General features: G+C 39.6%; 1 protein-coding gene across 2 annotated transcripts in view; it reads left to right on the top strand.

Annotated features, from left to right (window-relative positions):
* Window positions 1–6: 6 nt before the first annotated feature.
* Window positions 7–22371, top strand: part of ZNF407 (zinc finger protein 407) — a 338591-nt gene continuing 316226 nt past the window's right edge. For both annotated transcript variants that reach the window (XM_017746161.1, XM_017746162.1), the window contains exon 1: window positions 7–124. The gene's annotated coding sequence lies outside the window, so the exon portion shown is untranslated. The remainder of the gene's footprint in view (window positions 125–22371) is intronic.

Below are 22371 nucleotides of genomic sequence, written 5' to 3'. Positions count from 1 at the left end.
TGGCTTCAACTTCTCTTTTACTTCCCCCTCCTATCCCGAAGGTTGCTGTAGAGTAAGAGGGGATGAGGTTTGAGAAGTGCAGCAGTTGGCGGTGAGGGACGACGCACGTGACTGCAGGAGCTCTGTACGTGGGTCTTAAAAGGGATAAAGAAAGGGTTGTACTTGCTTTCCCTTTATTCTGCTTCGGTCACCAAGCAGAGCAGTGACAGAATTACAGAATTAGGTTGGAAAAGAGCTCTGATGCACCGAACACCGTCTTGTCAACAGACCATAGTACTGCGTGGCACATACAGTCTTTCCTTAAACACCTCCTGGGACAGGGACTCCATCACCTCCCCGGGCAGTCCATTCCAAAGTCTATAAACACATTTTCAGTGAAAAAATTCTAATGTCCAGCCTAAACTTCCACTGGTGCAGTTTTAGGCTTTTGTGCTCTAATCCTGTTGCTGGTTGCCTGGGAGAAGAGGCCGATCCCCACCTGGCCACACCCTCTTTTCAGGTGGTTGTAGAGAGTGATAAGGTCTGCCTTGAGTCTCATTTTTTCTAGGCTAAACAATCCCAGCTCCCTCAGCCATTTCTCGTAGGATTTGTCCTTCAGACCTGCTTGTTTACTGCCTTCCTCTGGAGGTTAGACTCTTGAGTTATGAGCATCTCCTGTGCTCTCACAGTCTTGTGATTTTCAACATGGTTTTGTCTGATCAAGGGAGTCAGAGTACACTCTTAGGGAACCTGCCGGATTGTGGCAGGGAAAGCAATTTCTCATAAACAGCATAGCAATGTTAACACATTTCTGAGGGTGTGTGTGTCTTGAGTGGGAAAGATCATTAAACCAAAACTACTGCTTTAGGTAGCCTTTGAGGGATAGTTGATCATCTGTATGTCCTTTATATAGAAGAAATTTTCTAATATGAAGGTGGTGAGGCATTGGCACAGGTTGCCCAGAGAGGTTGTGGATGTTCCATCCCTGCAAGTGTTCCAAGGCCAGGCTGGATGGGGCTCTGAGCAACCGGGTCTTGTGGAAAGTGTCCCTACCCATGGCAGGCGTGTTGCAATTACATGATCTTTAAGGTGCCTTCCAACCCAAGCCTTTCTATGAGTCTGTGATTCTGTCTTGTTTAATTTGACTTGAGCAAAGTTTCCTGTTGCTCCTTCAAATAACTAGTGTGGCCTGTGAACCACAATGTTAATACTAAATGCAGTGTTAGTTGGAGGAAGGAAAGGAAAAAACCATTTGTGATCTGAATGCTGTAGCAAGCAGTGATCTTAGAATTTGCATAGTTAAAAGTTTTGTTTCTGTTTTCCTGTGCCCTCTTTTCTTCTTTGTGTGGTTGTACTGATGCAGGCTTGCAAGACCTTGGCTTTGTCATGTGCTTGTGCTCATCCATATCATACTAAGCATGATGGCAACACCTAGGGGGTAGTAAACAATGGAAATCCAAAAGTGCAAGGGTAATAGCGGCAGTGGTGGATTTGCTGATGGTGCAAAGCCATAACAGACTAACATACAATTTAAACACTGGATGTAATTTCCTGTGATTCTCACCTTAATAACCCAAAGGTGTGGCATGTGAAGACTATAAATTTTCCATTCCTGTATCAGAAGATGAGTAATCAAGATGTTTGTATGAGGCTGGAGCTTTAGATGGTAGGATCTATATTTTTCCCAGGTCACACCTCTGCATGAAAGATGAGGACAATTACAGGCTTCAGTTTGGTCTCTTGCAATATCCTACACTATTCACAGCAAGTTACATTCATCATAGAAGTAACGTTGCAGTCATTCCATCCTTATTTCATAAATTATTTCAGCATGGACATATAATCAGATTGTAGCTTTTATATATAAAATATGGAGCCTGGCAGTAATTGTATAATCCATACATTTTAAAAAAAGTCAAATGCACTGATGTGACAGCACAATGATGGACTGTGACTTTTTCAGTATGTTCAAACATGTCAGTTTTATTAGCATTTTGGGAAATATAATTCAAACGACCTGAGTTAAATCCTTTACTATCATTCTTCTGTTGGAACTATTGTATAGTAAGAGCATCAAAGATTTCTCATTTATTTGCATGAGTTTTCTTTGTTAGAAACGCTTTTAAAACTTAAGCTGTGTTGTCTCTTTTTAATGAAAAACATTACATGGTGATAGAATATGTGTGAAGCAGATGTCAGTCACAGTACTCCATTAAACCCAACCTTTTGTTGTGAAAACCAGCATTTTCTTGTTAGTCTGCACAACATTAAGAATGAGGTAGCATTGCTTTTCATGGTTTTTTTTCGTTAATTTTTTGAATGTGTACAGTGTTGTGGTTTTATGAGTGACCTGAAATACACAGACAGACTGCCACATGAAATGTGGTTGAACTGGAATTGTTGGGTGGCTCCTACAATTGAATTTCCTAATGTGGCTTAGAATTTAAATATTCTCTTTCTTGGGAAAAAAGAAATGCTTCATTGGATGGATGACCCCATCAGTCAAATAAAAACATTGGTTTAAGATACACCTGGTCTAGTCATTCATTGAAATTAATGCCTTGGTATTATGATGCATGTTAAAGGTACTAAAAAGTTGACTTTTTAGATTGAAATCTGGAGTATAACTTACTCTTTTGAAAGTCTGAAGGGAAAGACAAGATGATGTGATTGAACAGATGTAGTGCCTGTGGTTCCTTCAGCTGTTCACAAACCCAGATGTGGTGAGTGGTCTCTGTGCTGTGCTCTGTGTTATGTGAGGAGTCAAATGGAAATGGTGCTTTCACTTTGACAGATTGTCAGCAGCTGCCCAGCAGAGCATTTGTGGTTATTCTTCCACCCCAGAAAAGTCTTGTTTTGTGTTGGCCTTGCCACCTCGGGGTAGTTCTGCCACCACTGCCCGAGGTGCAGCTGCATCACACAGTGCCAGCAGCAGCCAAAGCATGGAGGCACTGCTCCTCCCATACCACATGAGTGGAAGGAGCAGAACCAAGGACAGCGCTTCTTGGTGGACACAAAGGCACGAACGAAATGAGTACCGTGCCTCACCAGTGACCACAGAATCAACTAGGTTGGAACAGACCTTTGAGATCAAGTCCAATCTATGACCTGACACCACCATGTCAATTAGACCATGGCACTAAGTGCTGAGTCCAGTCTTTCCTCAAAACACCTCCAGGGACGGTGACTCCACCACCTCCCTGGGCAGCCCATTTCAATGTCTAGTCACCCTTTGTGTGAAGAAACTCTTCCTCATGTGCAGGCTAAACCCCCTCTGGTGCAGCTTAAGACTTGTGTTCTCTTGTCCTGTTGCTGGTTGCTTGAGAGAAGAGGCTGACTTCACTCAGGCAAGTACAATGTTTAGTATGAACAGGCAGGCATAGGGTTAGCCATGGATGTCTTGGAGAGAATGAATTAGGAGTAGGGTCGCATGGGACCTGGCATTGCAAACTGCTTAAATCTTGCCTGGCCCGTGGTGTCTAAGTTCATGTGGAATCTCTCCAGTACCATCAGAGTGGTTTAATCTTCGGTCCATTTGCCTTTACATAGTTATACAAAAGTGTATGAAAGTTTAAATAAGTCTATACCTACTTCTAAACTGGATTTTTTTTTTTTTTTGTCATTTTGGACTGTGTTAACACATAAACTCAGATTGTTTATTAGCCTGTGTATACAAAACCAGAGAAAAAGAAGCAAAAAATGTAAAGACGTTCTTGTAATTTCTAATTTCTCACCTTTGGAAATTCCAAAGGTGACTTTTTGCTTTGCAGAAAGAAGTTTTATGTTTAAAACAGGGGAACCACACCTGCTTTCCTGCTCTGCAATTGTGAATACCGTTAATCCTGTTTCTGCCATCTGTCAGTGAAGAGTCTCTAGTTACAGAACAGTCTGTAGCCCATTGCAGGTGTTTATATTAAATATATGTGGAAGTTTTCATATTTTACTTATTCTCAGTTCTTCAACATGTGAAGATGAAAGATTGTGTCCCAAAGTTATGTTAGCAATTTATAGCTTTATAGCAGAAAGAAACCTAGCTATGTGTTTTTCCTCAGTATGAGAAGGAAAATTACAGTAAGGGCTACCCAATTCACATACATTCTTACAAAGAAATAACCCAAGTGCCTTTTAGAAACAGGCAGTAATGGTGTTCCAAAAGTAAAATGCTTGTTTGCATGATCGTGACTGCTTTCCAGTCCTGCGTTAGCTGAGTTGTTGATTGCTAATTTTTTTGTTTTGTTTGCTTGTTCTACAACAGGCTGACTTTTCTCAGTAGTCTGGCCTACTACTGAGCTACTGTCTGCCACAGTGTGGGTTATGTTTAAGTGGGCTCTGAGGCTGTGAATGTTCTTAGGTTTTTTTGATCCTCAGTGGCACAGGCATAAATTTTAATTGCCTCTGTCTTTCTGAGTCTAAACATAGAAGTTGTTACATGTGTGTGGCGTATGCAATGGCCCAGGAGGAGGTTTGCAGAGTTAGGGTATGCAGTATTTCAGTGAATAGATCTGAATGTATACATCTCTATAGGTTACTATTTTGCTTCAAGTGCATATATAGATGTTACTTCTTTGTCTGGTTGTAGTTATAAAGTTTCTTGCTGTCCTTAGCCCCATCTTTGGAATTTCAAAAGTTCTTCTCAAAAATATAGGTAGCAAGATGTAAAAAATACATAAAAATGTTCAAATCCACTGGAATTACAAGGGGTAACAAAACTTATCTGAATAGTAATACTAAGTCATCATTTTGTATGGAAATCATTGTTTCATGTGGTTTTTTTTTTTGGTGTTTTTTTTTTTGTGGAATCCATGCAATTACCTGGTATATAAGCTTTTCTGTAGGAAACATTCCAGCAAGAAGTTTGAAAAGTATGGAGGTCCTGACAAGAATTCAAATTTAATTAAAGACAGATTGCTGTATTGCCATTTGGATGGCCTTGAGAGCTCTGGTATGGCTTTATATATGTGAGTTCTCTCCTAAGTCAGGTTTTCAAGCTTGGGCTCACCCTGGAAGAGCCTGTGACCTTCAGCTGATTCTATTCAGTGCGTTAGAGTTTGGATTTATTTAAATGTTTGCTGTAAATGTTTGCTATGAACATACGAGATAGTCCACAGTTGGCTTTAGGACACGTAATCAGGAGGAGACTTACTTTACCTGTACTGGTGGTGTGTAGCATGTTGTCATCACCCACTTCTGTGTTCAAAGGAGAAGCATGGACAGGGGTGACCTTTCCATCTCGGTTCACATGTGGAAGCATGAGACTTGCTGCTCTCGTACTGCCTGGGGGGTTGGTGCCTCCAGAAAGCCGTGTGCTGGCTGTATGTGTGTGCTGTAGCTGAGTCGCATCCTGCTGTATGCCCAGAGCTCCCTGGATGTGCCAGGGTTTCCTGCTCAATGTTCTGCAGCCATGCAGGAAATCCTGCGTGGCTGACAAGTGTCAGATTTCCTGGTACATGGGGTGCAGCCAGTAAGTGGAAGGCTTCTGAAGAGCATGTCTTGACATTCCTGGGATAGCCAGCATCTATGCACAGCTTTCTCCACAAGAACCATGGCATAGGACTACAGCACTTTTGCATTTTGCAATGCTATGTGGTCTTTTAACATGGCGAAAGAAATTCCTGTTGCATGCTTGTTTTCTATTGAATGTTTAAGTGACATTGAATATTTGTTGGATTGTTCCAAGTCCTTGAGAAAAGGATAGCAAGCTCCATGAATTCAGTGAAGGCAAAATGTTGCACTTTCCTGGTTCCTTGGTGTGTAACATGCTTTCTGCAGGGAGGTATTGATATTGGATTTAGGACACTGAATACTCAGTGGGGACAGCAGTGACCCTTGTGTTTTGTTTTTTTGTTTGACTTGTTACTTTTGTCTTCTTCACTTTCCATTTTCGATGCCAGTGAAGTAAAGGCTGTTTTTTTTCATGTTCCCCATGTGGGGCAAACTGAGATTTACCTTAACCTTTAAAGGAAAGGGGGTTCTTGAGTTGTGTCATATAAATTGTTAATAGGATATACACTTCTGAAAAGTCAGAATGGATAAATATGAAACCTAAAAGCATCGATAAGCTTGTTTGTTTGCTTTGGCAGCTCCAGAATAAAATGCAATGAATACTAAAAATTGCTAGTTCAGCATGTGTATCTTTTACTGGGCAAAGCCTGGTTGTTACAAGTCAGCTATTTTTTTTTGGATTGGATCCAGTACTAGCACAACATGTAAGTTCAAAGATACAGTACATAAGGATGTTTTCTGGATGTTGTCTTCAAAATCTGCCAACTTAGTTTCTATTGTTCTGAGTTTCATTGGTGCAACAATGGACTGATTTGAATTGCATTTGCTTTTTTTTCCCTGCCTGTTGTTCGCATTTTCATTTTAAATTATTTACAAGTCTGAGGCTTGAAGATGAGAGCGTAATGAATGCTTTTAAAAATAAAACCTTCTTCTTTAAGCATGTTATGCTTCATGTTTTGAATTTATAACCCAAGCCTTAATGAATAGTTTCCTAGTTGCTCTCATCTTAGAATTTATGAGCTGTCCTATTTACAAGTTTACCTATACAATGGAAAGATAATTCCTGTTTACCTTAAATGAACTGTTCTTGTTAACAAGCTTAAACTGCTAATTAGGAATAATATGGCAATGAATACTATGTCAAACCTTTTAGCAAGAATGCAAAGACGCAATATTTAGTTGTTGAGCCTTTTTCTGGTACATTGCGTGTAAGAATACGGTGTTGTGGTTTTTGATGTCTCATATACATATCAGGTTAATAAAAAGTATTTTGGAAAGAAACTATGGCCTATAGGTCCTCACAGAAGCAGATTGACTTCTGCCCTACATTTAGGATGGTATGTTGGTGTCCGTGTAATACGATACTGCTAAAAGCCTCTTTGTTGCAAGGCTTCAGATAGATGGCAGACATGTGAAAGAACCCTTATGACTTCATGTTTATGTCCAGGTACTGTATTTTAACAGATAAATTATTCTCCTGAGAAAACCAGCAGGAATAGCAGTAGTTGCTTTAAGTTTACATTAATGTAATTTAATCAGGAAGGAAAGAAAACCCAGGACTAGAATTTGATGTTATTTACCTGACTATAAATTGGAATATTTCAATTTAGTTTAACAGAATTTTTTCAATTTGTGTCAAAATGATCAAAATCACAACCTGACAGAACCTTTCCATTTCATAATTTTTGTGTACTGAACCAGAGAAATAAAATTGGATTTTTTTTTTTTTTTTGGTCCAAATCCTACCGCAAAAACTGGGTTGGTTCTTGAGCAGAGGTTTCATAACACAGTGTTGTTACTTGTTGGTACCAGGAACCTGGCAGATATGTTATATGAAAAAAACTACCCTTCTTTTTCTTTAATTGTTTCTCATTAGACTTTAAGTGTCAAAGATGCAGACTTGTGAATTTGAGTGCCATTCTAAATCTAGGTAGCTCAAAAATTCCTCACAAGTATTGCTTCAACTTCTTTGTGAGTGCCTCTGATATGTGCAGAGGATTGTATATAGGCTTTGTTCCCTGTCTCCTTTCCTTTCTGTCACCCAAGGAGTTTGCAACAGGGACAGCAACCTGAGGAGGGAAGGGGAGGAAGAGACTGAAGAGAAAGTTGACGTAGGTCTGGTGTTGACCTTCAGCTGCTCTGGAGCAGACATCTGATGAGATACAAGGAGCTCCTTCTCTCAAACCCCAAGAATCCTTCCTGGGCACAAGGTCACTGGGTACAGAAGGTGTTGTTTGGAGAGGACAAGTCAAAACCTGACAATGCATTTTGCTAGCTCAGGCTATTCAGGTTCCATTTCCAGGTAAAAAACATGCTGAACTTTGCTTGTGATGGTTGACTTTCAGGAATGCTTTCCCTTTTTCGTCATTCACATCATCATGATTTTAGATGTCGCTGATTTCAGTAAAGTGTATTTTGAGGGTGAGTGCTGAAACTTTTTTTTTCAGAGATTGTGTACTTTTTTTGTATGCAAAAGGTATTTACCCTGTAAGGGGATGGATTTCTGAGGAGACTGACATACAGGCAGAGGCAATATATTATACCAGCTACTATCGGGGGAGAAGTAGGCAAGCTTTCAGGCACACAAGCTTGTCTTCGTATCTGTTATTGGTACCAAGATAATTAAAATATACTTGAAATGAAAAAAAAGTTAATCGCTGAAGTTTATACTTAAATATTGTATGGAAGTGCAGGAATGTAAGCAGTATGTCTTTTTATGGCATCAAATAATATTTTATTTATACATTCGTTGTTAGTACTCAAAGGTCTTTAGACTTGCAATCAGAGAGTTTTGGGTGGCAATATAACTGACAGTGCTGAGAAAACTTCAGTTGATGTCACTGTGGCCATGATTTCATTTTTACTTAATTTTTCAATTATTTTTCATCCTTGTATGTTATGTTTCTAAGCTCCGTGGGATCTGTTCTGGGAGAAAAGAAATACGTCACATAATATTTAAATTTTGTTTGAATAAACCACCTAGAAAGCACAGGAAAAAAAAAGTTATATTGTCTGAAATAAAATCTCAGTAGGAATTTTGCATTATAAAAGATGATGTTCATAGTGCTGGATTTGTTTAAACCGTCAGAATTGCAAAGCATAAATAATTACATAATTTCACACTTTCCAGTGAAGTCAGACCCTGATTAAGAAGTTGACAGCCTGAAAGAGTCTGCTCTTTGACAGTGATGTCTGTATTCCCTCAATTTGTGCAACTGCATCTAGGAAAGCAAACTTAGCTTTATACCCTTTACTTTGAATGAGATCCTTTATTGACAAAGGGAGAATATTCCTTTTAATAAAAGTTTTCATACTTTAAATGCACAGATATTTCAGCTTTTCTGCTTTCAGCTAGCATATATTTTGCTGATACCAGGTCTTCTTGCTGTCTTGGTCCTCACTGTCTTTCAGTATGTTTGATATTCATATTTCTTTTTTATTCCTTCTTCCTTGCTGTGCTTTTTTTCTTCCTTTTCTTAAACAAATAGACAATATGGTAATATGAACTCTAATAGGAAAAAGGCATTGTTTAACTCAGTTGGGGTACTACTAATCCAGTCACCAAATGTAACCATAACACAGCATGCATTTTAATTATTAAATAAAATGGAAATTTTGCATTTTAAATCTAGAGCTATAAACCACTTGTTTGAAAATGCAGAGTTCAGCGCTATGATTTTAGCTTGTAGTGAATTACAGGGCAGTATTCTTTGATCAGTTATTACAAGTCGAAGATTAGTAGCATTCAGTGCTTGTGTTAATTTTGAGAGTACATATAGGAGTCACTGCAGGTCAAACTGAAGCTCAGATGTGTATATTTTTAATGATTTAGTGAGCTGACTGGATAAAGCAGTGTTAAAATGTGTGGCTAATACAGTCATGCCAGTCATTCCAAATAAGGGAAATCTAAAGGCACATTTTGAGGACTAGTATGTCCCCAAATTCTAGTACTTTGTAAAATATGCCTTATTATTAAAAGCCATATTATTGAAGTTTTGCTTTTAGAAATGTTAGTTTGAATAGTTCTTGAAAGCAGTCCTAATGATTTTTTGGTGACCTTCCATTAAATAAGAGCTGCCAGGTAGAACAATTAATAAATGTTTTCTCGTGTTTGTTCAATACCTGTTTTTGTAATGAATACATTTTGACCATAAATTCTAATAAATACCGTGAATTCAAATAAAGTAATCTCATTGTCTGTGCATGTTTTGACATGAAGTATAAAACTATTCCTAGAGTGAATGTGGATTTTACTGACTCTTCACAAAAGATCACTAGTTCCCTGCATGAGATGTACAGGCCTGAACAGGCTCTGTTTTCAGGAGTGGTGGGCACCAAGTTATGGAGCAGCTGCAGGAGGTTTGGAGAAGTAGGAGGCTTTGCCTAGGTGCTTGCTTCAGGGTGCTCGCAAAGCTGGTGTGCCCTAGGTACAAGAGCAAGACTTCCTAGGTTCATGAGCAGTCAATAATATGGTAGTAGCTCTGCAGAGTCAGTGTGTCTTTTTTTTTTTCCAGGGTGCCAGATTTGGCAGCTCTCGTTTTCTGGGCTTAGGACTTGTGCTCATTGTCTTTCTCTAGCTGACTTCTTTCTAGGGGCTGTCTCATGCTGGTTGAGAGGGAGTTGGATTTTTTTCTTCCCTCCCTGAATCAGATGTGAGATACCAGTACTTAAAACTCCAGGTCTCACTTTCTGATCCAGACATTTTAAATCTCGACATTGAGCAGTACAATAGTGGTTAACATAGCAGGTAGATACAGAGATGAGTGATTTTGGACTGTTGAATTTTGGGAATTGAGTGCAGATTTTTGTGCCATGGGACCATCTGCTCCCTTAGAGGATCCTTGCTGTCTGATTCAGCTTTTCCTTTCCCTTCGTCTGTTTTCCTATTGGTGATCTGACATAAATTCCATAAACTGGGCACTGATTTTACATTTGCAGGCTTTGCTCTTTGAGTCCGGTTGTTTTAAGGATATGTTTGTCTTAGAGCACCAATTTTCTCATTCTTTCTCTTGTTCCTCACTGTTCATCTCTATTGCATATCAAATGATATCAAAATAATGAATGATGTCAATGTCTAATAGATCCTTAAAATTCATACGTTATGGTTCTCTTTGCTCATGTACTTTTTTTGAGTATTTGGCTGGATGGTGTGTAGGTAATATCTTTGTACTGTGTTTGGGTTTTTTATGTATATTTTGGAAATATTTTCTGCTGTCTGTGTATGCCAGATTTATCTAGTCCACCAAAAGATCTTCCCATTAAGGTTATATTTTAAAACTGTGACTGCTCCAAGGCTGAATCACTGTAGAGAACCAAAGAATTTATAAACCTTACTTATTTGTGTTGCTCTGGGAATTGGTTGCAATATATATACATAGTCCTCATGGACTGTAAAGAATTGCTAAGAGAGAGGCTTTTCTGGTGAATAAACTTAGTTTAAGACTAAATAAAGGCTATGTTTGAACACATGGTCTTGGTGGTTTCCTCTAAAGAACAGTGCAGCATCACCTGGGGCACATGGGAGCATCTCTGGACTTCAGGTCTTTGCGAGCTTCCCTGGTGTCCCTGAGACAGTGTCTGCAGGCAGCTGCCTGTTGTAGCTTGGCTGTTGCTCCTGCCAGCTTGTCCAACTCACCAGCTGCGCTGTGAGGACCAACGCAGGATTTTGTTCCTTTGCTACTTCTTTCTATTCCTTTCAGACTGTAAAATGGGGACTCTGAAAAGAAAGGTAAATTTCGCTTTTGTGCTTTTTGTTGTGCTCCAGGAAAAAGCTGAAAATAAGCTATTGCTAGCCGGAAATAGCCTAGGTAGTAGCTTGCACCTTAAGGTAATAGGTTGCTTGTCTCTTGTTGCTTTATTTCATGCTTCATGCTGGAATCTGCCCTCTTATGTATGAATTGTTTTCCATGCTGTCTTAAATAAGACCCTTTTTATACCTTTTAATCTTTTGGCTTCTATGAACTTCTGGTGGTTTTTATCTGCCCTTATCTTTCTGTTAGTTTTCATTGCACTATATGTTGTCCAATCTCCAGTTCCTGAATTCTCAAGACTTACATCTTTTCATCGGGAGAACCCTTTTTTTTACATGCTGTTTTGTCTCTTTGTCATTTTTATGATGTGCTGATATGTTTTGTCTTGTCTCTTCTCTGACACAGGTGATTTTAATGCTCTTTGCTGTTCTCACTTACTTTCTGTTTGTCCAATTCTCAGTTGTACAGCTGACTTCAGGAGATAGCAGTAGGATAAGAGAGCCTGAACCTGGGCAGGTCAGCAGCAGCTGGAGGCCAGTACCTGGCTCCCATCTGCCCAGGGGCTCTGGTGCAGCCATCTGACCATCTCCCAATGATTCTTCAGAGGATGGGGTGGGCAGATGGGTCTGAATTACAATAGATGGCTCTTACCAACTGATTTAACTGGCCAGGCATTAAAATTCTTAGTCTGATTGCTTTTCCCCTTCTCTTCTCTCATGTTCTTTCTTGCCTTCCTTCTGAAATAGATTTTTTTTTTTTAAATTTGTAAAAGGAAAAGTATACCAACTTTTAAGTATGAAGCGGGTTTTTACAGCTGAGTTATAAATTCCAAAACTAGGTGGTTTATAATGGAAACACTTATGGGGGAGAGGGGAGGGCACATTATAATACATATGTAACCTTTTTTCCCTCTCTTTAGTGAATAGACCGTTTAAACTAAATTAAGTAAAGGATATAAATTCTGTTGTTTCAGTTTTTAATATTTCATGGCTGATTTTATAGATAAAAGTTACATTTAATAATAAATATGAAGAAGAATTTATACAGCCTGTTCTAGTTTGATATGGAACAGCAAATCCCATTTCTCTGTAGCTGTAAAGAAAATTCATTATAATGTCTTTGATTGTAAGAGATGTCTTCATTGTGATTAGTTACACTGATAATAAAACAACCTTTTTACAAATGGCACAAGATACATGAGATCTCATGTGTCTGCCTTTTAATAGCATTGAATGTGTGCATTTTCTACCTTTATTCTGTAGTCCTTTCATTTATAGCTCGGCACTTTTAAAATCTACAAGTTATTAAAAATAATCTAATATAATTTAATTTTTCTTTTGAAGAATTCTGGAGAATGTGTTATTAATGTAGCTAAACATTGCTAAGTGTTGAGTTTTCAAAATATAAACTAATTTTAATTAAAAAGAAGTGGGTTTATATAATTTTATTTAATTCTGAATAACAAGTTTTGTAGATAAAACAGTGCAATCTGGATATATAGCATTACTTTACAAATCCTTTTTAAGCACCTAAAGAAATATATTGATTTTCAAATGCCCTGTTCCCAGTGAATTCAGTTGGATTTGGATGTTAATAGGTATTCGAGTTATTTAAAACATAGACAGTGGCATGAGGATGCCTGGGTGAAAAGCCAGCTTGATGGCAGTGTCCAGAGAGTGGCAGTGAATGGAATTACATCCAGCTGCTGGCCAGTCACAAGTGGTGTTCCCCAGGGCTCAGTACTGGGGCTGGGTCTATTTAATATCATTATCAATGATCTGGACAAGAGGATCGAGTGCACTCTGTCACTTTGCAGACAACACCAAGTTGGGCAGGAGTGTTGATCTGCTGGAGGGACGGGGTGGGGGCGGAGTGCCTGGAAAGCTGCCAGTGGAAAAGGACCTGGGGTGCTGACTGGCAGTGGCTGAACATGAGCTGGAGAGTGCCCAGGTGGCCAAGGAGGCCAATGGCATCCTGGCCTGTAGCAGGAACAGTGTGGCCAGCAGGAGCAGGGTAGGGATTGTCCCACTGTACTTGGCACTGTTGAGGCAGCACCTTGAATCCTGTGTTCAGTGTTGGGCCCCTCAGGACAAGAAGGACATTGAGGCACTGGAGTGTGTCCAGGGAAGGGCAAGGGAGCTGGTGAAGCATCTGGAGCACAAGTCTTATGAGGAGCTGGGGTTGTTTAGCCTGAGAAAAGGAGGCTCAGGGGAGACTTTATCACTCTCTAGGAGTACCTGGAAGGTGCTCATGGCCATGTGGGGGTTGGTCTCTTCTCCCAAGTAACAAGTGACAGGACAAGAGGAAATGGCCTCAAGTTGCACTGGGGGAAGGTTAGATAGGATTAATGAAAAATTCCTTCACTGTAAAGGTTGTCAAGCCCTGAAACAGGCTGCCCATGAAAGTGGTGAAGTTTAACATCCCTGGAGGTATTTAAAAGACGTGTGGATATGGCACTTGACATGGTTTAGTGGTGAACTTGGCAGTGCTGGGTTAACAGCTGGACTCGATGAACATGGTCTTTTCCAACCTAAACAATTCTACAGTACGGGGAGAGGGAGAATTTTGTGAGGGATTCATTAAAAGGGATGTTAATTTATTTCTATTGTACATGCATCTAAGAATACTTTGATCTCCTGAACACAGTAGTACAGAATGAGATTGATTAGAAAAGTGCAATGGTTATAATAAGATCCTTTGCATATTTATATTGCTATGATTTGTGCTGTTACAGGGGTTCAACCAGTAAAATCTTCTGTATTGTTTAGTATATGGAAATAATATCAGATATTAAATCCTGGAAAAATGGTGTATTTACTACAAAATTTGAACTTGTAAAATGTAATTGTATTTGAAATTGTAAAATAGAATTGCAGGGTCACTGTTAGAAGCGAATTCCTTTCCTGCTTAATGTAAAAAGAATTTGGTGCTTTAGAATGAGGAAGGCTGCTCAGCTGACAAAACAGAAGTTGCATTTGATTATCAAATATTTATGGAATTTACCAGAAAGTGAAAGTGTGAATCATAGCTCTTGGGGAAAAATAGGATGTGATGCTCAAGTCTTCTGGAAAATTCGTGATGGAACAGCACACTTAATATTAGGTTTCACTGTAAAAGACATAAACCAACATTTTTGCTCTGTTGTCAGTAAGGTTTAATTTTACACTGTTTTCTCTTTTCCATTAACAATAGCAGCCAGGAAAAGAGTTAACTTGTTAAAGTTTTTCCCAGAGTGAATACTAGGAAAATGACTGTTGATGACTGAAACACAGGACTAAATATTGTTTTTACTCTCTGAGAGATAAGCAGGCTGCATCAGGACCCTTTACTGTAGGAAGCATCCCCTTTGACTCGATGTTGCTTTCTATGCCTGCAGTGCTCCGTCAGAGGAACTGGCTCTGTGGTGTGGGCTGCTCAGTCAGCTGAGAGCTGCCGAAACCCTGCCCTTCTGCAGTGCTTTGCTGTGATAAGTCACCACGCAGGTCACCCATCTTGTGGTCCCTCAGATCCTGTGGGTGTTTGAGCTGAGCAACAGCCTGCTTAGTGATATGTCAATTTTTTCCTGCCAGGAAAGTATTGGAGCAGGTGCAATTTATTACTGTAGCTTGGTCTCCGGGTACTTGCCCGTGGTTGCTGCAGAATATGTTTTTTGTGTTCATTAAAACCTATTGATCTTGGGAAAGTTTGTGGGATTGATTTGAACTTGGGTGTTTTTCAGGGAATTAGTAGTATTTTTAGTAATAACACTCTCCTAATGGATTCCTGAGAGAAAGAGTGATGGTGTATTGAGGAAATACAGAGTCTATGCAGCCAAGTTGCAGTTCTGGTGCAACTCCCAAGGTTCCCTTGCCCAGGCAAGCACTGTGTGTTCCTTCTGTGACCTCCTGTGATGCCAGGAACTGTGTCTGGGTGGGGTCCAGCAGCATCTGCACTCCCTGCCCAGGAGGGCCTTGGGGAGCAGAAGGCCATGCCTGGGGCCGCTGGGTTGACCTGGCACATGTCTTTCGAGTCTGCAGAGGAGGAGGGCTGTGGTGCCACCCTGGATCATGCCAGATGATGGTTGGGTTAGCAGTGACTCTGTGTGGCTGGCGGGCTCTGGTGGGAGGAAGAGACTCCCCACACCTTGGGCTCCACCGCTGATACTTCCCAGGGAGCTGTTTGATACTGTGGTGCTGAGAACCTGGAGATTAGAGTTTAATTTGATAAACCAACAACTGAAGGAAATGCATTGTAGTCTTGTGTAGCTGTTAAACAGTGTTCTTCAAAATAGGGAAAGGGTTTTGCACACTTAAGATACCCAAGTAACAGAAATCTCGTAAGCAAGGTGCAGCTCTTAGAGCAGAGTGAAGCTTCATAATTTTTGTAGGTATTAGGGAAGTGGTCCCCAGTGCAACTGTTCTCTGTTGCTACACCCCATGCACCACTCCTGCAGGAGAGATGAAAATGTTAATTGTCAGGTGATTCCTTGTTTGGGAATGCAGTTGAACACGTGTGCCTCACACGAATTGTGCTGCCACTGTGCACGTGCTTAGGCATATTGCTGGTTCTGGAAGAGAGCTGAGTTTTAGGGACTGATTTAGGTACGCACCAAATTTGTTGTATTCAAACAAGTAGACATGGAGGGAAAAGGATACAGTTGAAAAGCAGCAGCATTTGAAACCTTCATGGTATTTGTTCCCAAACTATCAGTAGTGTGAATACTTTGGACTAGTAAATGGGGGTTTTATTTTATAAGCAATGGTGGTATCAGCAAGGGACTGTTCCTTGTCTTCAATTCCTTCCTCCTTCAGTTCTATCCACCTAGGACCCATTCTGGGAAGATGTGGTTTCATCATAGGGGCTGAAATAGGAGGTGGAAGCTGCTCTGGCATCCCCTGGTCCCTCTCTCTTGGGTAGCACTGCCTTGTCTCTCATTCACCTTCACTCTCTGCCTGCTGACCAAGAGTGTGTTTTGCTGGGGAGAAGTGGGAGCCTGCTTGGTCTTCAGCATCTTTTTGGTCCTTAGCTGAAGTGAAGGAAGCTTTTGTAGCTACATGGCTTAGTTCTAGTAAAGAGGATGACGAACGGAAAAGGCTCCATGATATGCCATAGTAGCATCTCTTGACTGGTATCACAGGCAGCGCAGAAGTCATGAATAATTTTTGTATCATCCCATATGGCCAGTGCTTGGACTCATATTGCCACCGTCACACTGGTACATCTCCCATTGCTGTCTTATATTGGTTTCTCTCTCTTGACACAGACAGATGTGTCACAGATGGAAATTAGAGTAAAGTTCAGTTGTAATCCCTGAACTGTTCAGAGTACAGAACTACGTAGCATTAAAAGTTCTGTGGTGACTACAGCTGAAGCATGGGCTTGTTCACCTGGAAGCAGGTCACAGCTCTGGAGGAAGCCAGGTGTTGCACAGCTGTGCGTGGTTTAAGTCACAGTCGTGATCATCTCAGTTATTGGGGAAAAAAATCCCCATGTGTGTTGCAGAGGACATGGCAGGGCTGTAGTGATTGCTTGCATGTATTACAGGAAAGCATTAAGGAGAAAAGGTGTGATTTGTCATGCAGCTTTTCCTCTGCATGTTAAGGGTTTACTCTCTCCATAGCTGAGGTCTGTGTACAGCTATCACCTTTTTATACTAATTCCTAATGATGGATATTAATTTCTTTGTGGTAGAAATCCAGTAATACAAAGAAGGAAAGGCTGGTTTGTTTGCTTTGCTAGTGTGCTGGAGAACTGACTGTGCCAGAGGAATTTGGGATATCATCTATTACACAGAGCCCTTCTGAGTGCATCCTGGTGTGAGGCAGCCCCGTGCTTCCGCCATCCTTCTCCCCATCACTCTCTGCTTTATGTAAGCAACCCAGCTGGAAAATTAAAACTGAAAGAAGTCCTTTTCATATGTCTTGTAGGATTGAGCTGAAATACTTCCAGTGTGCTCACTTCTATTTCATTGAAGAGAAAATAGGGTTTGTTTCTCATAGTTAAATTTTTGAGTTGTCTATGTGTCTACCAGTACAGTAATTTGATAAAGGCAGACATGTAAATGTGTACATTCTAATAAATATATATTCTAATTGAATAATATTAGCTCTCATTTCTGTAGATATGCCTACCAATAGAACATGTAACACATTTCTGTTTGATCTGCTTTTCTCAGATGGAATGCAATTACTTCCTTGTGTAAAGTGGCCACCAGGGGTCATCAGAATGCTTTTATTTTTATTAACGTCGCCCTTTCTTTAGAAGCATATGTGCACTTCGTATTTTCTGGCAACTTTGTTAACCTATCACACAAAAAATCCAAAGTCTTTATGTTACCTGTTCAGCCAAAAATTCATGCAGTTCTTTTCAGCTGAGCTTCTTGAAGAGGCAGCAGATGAGGAAAACAGGGTGCACAAGAGTGAGCAGCATAAATACACAGATTAGTGCACACATTCTTTTCTTGATAATTTAACTGGTGATAAGTACAGTAGTAGTAGATGACAAATGTGTCCCAGGCTGTGATGGTAGAGGCCTCTTGTTGCTTTCTGTATGAAATGGTGGTGTTAAGCAAGGGGCCAACAAAGCCATCCTTTTTTGTCTTTTGGGTTTAATTTTGAGCAAAGGTTGATGGAAATTTAGTAAGTCTTCACAAATACTAAACTCCAGAGTAGCCTTCTAGGAAATTCATACTCCTTATGTTTTCAGAGGAGAAAATAGAGCTTCTAAGACCAGGTTTCTAGGGTAAAATTTATAAAAGTCAATTTGCAAGTAGCAGCAATTCCAACATGCTTTTATCTTTTGCTGCCAAAGTTAAGGAAAAAGTTAAGACTTTCAGCGTTTTTTCAAGTGTCAGTGATAGTGCCTGTGTGCTTCGTCTGATGAATTGCAGTGCAGTCCACTGTACTTGAGAGGGTACTACAGCCAACAGTAGAAAGGGATTCAAATTGCATTTTACTTTTTACTTCTCTCTAGTTTTAATTGGTGTAGTTGGTGAGAATTGTATCTTGCATGAAATCATGTCATTTGGAGAATTCCCACAAACCACAGAACTTACTATTGTATGTGGAAAATGATCATTTTTTCCTGGAAATTTCTTTCCTGGACCTGATAAACTCTCTAAAATAAAGTTTTTGAGAATACTTAAAAAGTGCTTTTCATCCATAAATATCACAGTGCTATATGTATGAAGTCTTTCTTGGATCCTCAGAAGTTTCTATTGGATGTTTTTATTGATACTGTTTTATGTGTGCCTCGCTCTGGAAACCGTCAGAATTCTTTGAACTTAAAATTCAAAATATACAGACCTTAAATTTTCAAAAATTGAAAATCTGGAGGTTATATAACAATTTTTAGGAGATACTAGTGCATTTCCTCTTATTTTCTGACTTGGACATACATTCCTATTGATTCTTGACAGCACTTGAAATGAGTGTATATCTGTATGTGTCATTTTTGACTTCTTCAAAGCTGGTCCAATCAGTGGTCCCTGCTGCATTTAGCAGCATTTGACTCTTTCTGAAATGAGAGGATGAGGAACTAGGGAGCCTTCCCTTTTAATTATTTTTTTTGTTGGTATGAATTAAAGAATATCTTCATTATGTCAGCAATTCACAAGGACTTCCTTTGTGTTGCCAATTTCTGCCCACCTGGAAGGACTCTTGAGTGGTTTGGAAGCAGAAGCAAGTGGGATGTGGGTACTGCGGGTGCGTTTGCCTGTGATGCCATTACAGTTCTTTCTGGTGGCTGTGAGAAAATGAAATTAATGAGTGCGGATGACTCCCCATTTTCAGTGATGCACAGGGAATGACTATCAGGGGGCTTTTTATTTTGTCACTTGAACTATTCTGGATAGATCTGTGTAGAAATTTCAAAGTCTTTCGTCTTGGAAGTCTGCAGCTTATTTGGAAGTCTCCTGCGGAGATTTTGCTGTCCTAGGAAAATGGGTGGCTTTATGTGAAGAATGGGCTTACAGTGCAAAGCTCAAAGTTCTAGCATTTTTGAGCTGCAAGGGAAAACAAATGTTTGTAATGGATATCAAATTCTCCTCAAAAAAAGGTGATCTTTGTTCCATTTGAATTGACAACCATATTGTCTCCTGTATTCCATTATTGAGGAGGCCGCTAGCTTGGATTAGTCTCTCTGAAGGAAGTGAGGTAACTTTGTAAGGCCATAAGACATTGTAAGGCCATAAGACAGATGCATGATTTGATTTAGGAAGGATGTTATGCCCCTGAGAAGATGCTTATTTGACACAAAGGTCATATGTTGAGATGAGTTGTTAACATGCAGTTTTGTGCAGGCTACTTAAGGAGCTCATTAAAATGATTTTGCTTCATTGTATCCATGATTTCATTGAAAGAATTAATTGTCTGAAAAGGGGAATTTTTAGTGGGAAAAAAATGAAACTGTTTTCTATATGTTGCATCCTTTACAAACACTGCAGATTGGGCATTGAATACTTGGAGACAATAGTACTATGACTGAGAAGTGCTCTGGAAATTCTAATGTCAGGATTAGCATAAAAAATAAATTAAAAAAAGAAGTAAAGTACTTGTAAATAAACTTTTTTTGTGTTCTTCTGTACATATCCCTACCCCTTCTCTTGGCATATGATCAAAAAGAGAAGTAAATAAAATTGTATTGACCATCAAGTTAAAGAACTTTGCAGTTTACTACAGGTTTATGGATCATCACTAAATTCCTTGTCCTTTTGATCTTAATTTAAGATTACTACTTTCTAAATTTCATCTGAGGATTAGAGCAATGCAGGTGTTATACTGCAAAGGTTAACTTCACTGTCTCCACCTTTTGGCACAGTAGGAAATTATATACTGTTTTTTTGGACCAGTGGTAAAAAATTAGAACACTCAAATCCAGTGTTCTCTATTTTCATCGAAGAAAACAGCTTCTGTCCACAAATGACTTATGCTCATGTATAGAACTGTAGCAGACACTATGTCAATATACAAAAAAGCTTTCTACAAAGAATACAAAAGTGTGTTGTTATCAGGTAAAAATGGTGGTGGCTGCTCAAGAAGTACTATTTTTCTCATTTTTTAAAATGAATTTTCTACTTTACAGATAGTGAGATGGTGCTGAATTGTGACTGTGCGAGGTCTTTTAAATTAGTTTAAATATTGAAACAAAAACTCCATGATTCTGATGATTTGGAAATCCCAATGGATGAGAGGGGAGAGTCTTTAACTATATTCGTTTATGTGATATAGCCAAAATAATACGTATTATGCACTTGCAATTTAAGAATGTTTGTCTTCTCATACATTCTCTAAGGATTTGGATAGTTGGCCTATGCAGATGTAACATACGTAACAAGCATTCTGCTTTTCAAGATCTTAAAAATGTTTAGCTTCTTTTAGATCTTTAGAAAGTTATTGAAGAAAAGCAGTATGTTATAGCACCTCTTTACAGTAGAACTACTGAGCTCAGCTTTTTCTGAGCAAAAATTTTGAGGCCACAACAGGTTTCTTTCCAAAACTCAGGAGCAGCACTGTGCTGCAAAGAACCTTAAAATGCATTAGGTAATGTATGACTGTCTCCAAGCGGAAGAATTTGTTAACCTGAAGCTAATGTGGCAAATTAATTTTTGGTCATATCCTTTAAGGGTCTGTTCAGCTATACTTGATTTATGTGAACATTAACAAAAGATTTATGTTACAAAAAGTCAACCCACTTTTGAGTCAGAACAGTTTCATTTTGAACATTGAATATGATGTTAAGAGAGCGCTGTTTGACAGAACCGGCTTTTAAACTATGGAAATACTGAGGATTTGACTGCTGTCTGCTTAGCTTGGGATTGATCCTGTGCTCCAGTCTTCTGCTGTGCTGTACCTGGCATTACCATTGGCTCAGTCTTGGAGCCTTTATAAATACATTTTGGTTTATTTATTCAATACATTAAGTGGTTACATATTGTTGCACTTTAGGCACTTGTTACTTGTAAAAATGTTTCAAGATGATGCTTTACAAGATGAACGTAGCAGGAAACACATGAAAGTTTACATCTTGCATTGATTTTAGTCTTGTTGGTCCATTAATAAGGTAGTTCAGGAGCTGATCTTCCCCTTTCCTACTGCTGTATGAGTTTGGCAGCATTACATTGCTATCAAAAGGCTTACTCGATCACACTAACAAGTTGGAGTTAGACTTAAGCATATGCTTAAGGTGCCATGGCTTCAGAGGGCTACTTGTTACAGCTACAGTGTGTTCTTAGATTAGGTTAATAAAATTCCAGATGCTGATTCTTCGTTTGTGATGATGATCCCTGTGCCAAACTAAGGCTTGATCCAAGATTAATTTTGCGAAAAGAAACCCGTTTGACCTTGTGTGGTCACTGGGACTGTCCAAACTTTGAGTCCTTTTGATGCCTTCTCCAATGTATTGATTCTTCTATATTACAATACCAGCTGCAGGACAGCCCTTAATTAGTATGGTGGCTTTGATGAGAGCTGAGGTGAATTGGCGTAGGCAGGCAGAGGATTAGGACCACTCAGATTTATGACCAGTCTGTGCTTTGCCAGTGTCCTCCTGCCCTCTCGCAAATCTTAGGAGGAGCTTTTGGGAGGGAAGCTTACAGCAGAGGAAGCACTACAGGCTCCTTTTGCCGAGATGCAGCTAATGGTGTGCTGAATGCCTTCTTCGATAGCCATTCCTGCCATATATCCATGCAGGAAGGAGCCCACAGCTGCATTTGGGTGTGAGGCTCTACTCTGCCATGAAGGAAGCTGAGGTTTGTGCTACTGACATTGTGTTAGAGGCACAGCAGTGTGATCTGAGCAAAGGTTGTAGCAGGAAGAAGCAGAGACATGGTCCAGTGCTGTGGTCCAGTGCTCCAGATCTTGTGTGAGATGTGGAGAACTGGGCAGAGCTCAGCAAATTGCTGATCATGGTCCCAGCAAAAGGAGCAATAGTAGCCATTAAGTGTCTACCAGAAGATGTGCTCTTGTCCTGAAGGCAGCTTTAAGAGAGAGCTAAAAGAAAATGGAGGGTATTTAATTCCTTAGATGAATTAATATAGGGGCAGTTTTAGAGAAACAGCAGCAACTGCTTCATAGTTGTTTTCTTTCAAAGAGAATACTTTCTGGATTATGGTTTCATGCAGGTGCAGACTCCCATGTAGTGATATTTTGACACTGATTATATG

This window comes from Corvus brachyrhynchos, unplaced genomic scaffold (assembly GCF_000691975.1).
Source record: "Corvus brachyrhynchos isolate BGI_N302 unplaced genomic scaffold, ASM69197v1 scaffold409, whole genome shotgun sequence".
Classification (NCBI taxonomy): Eukaryota; Metazoa; Chordata; class Aves; order Passeriformes; family Corvidae; genus Corvus; species Corvus brachyrhynchos.
This window is presented reverse-complemented; position numbering and strand designations above follow the sequence as displayed.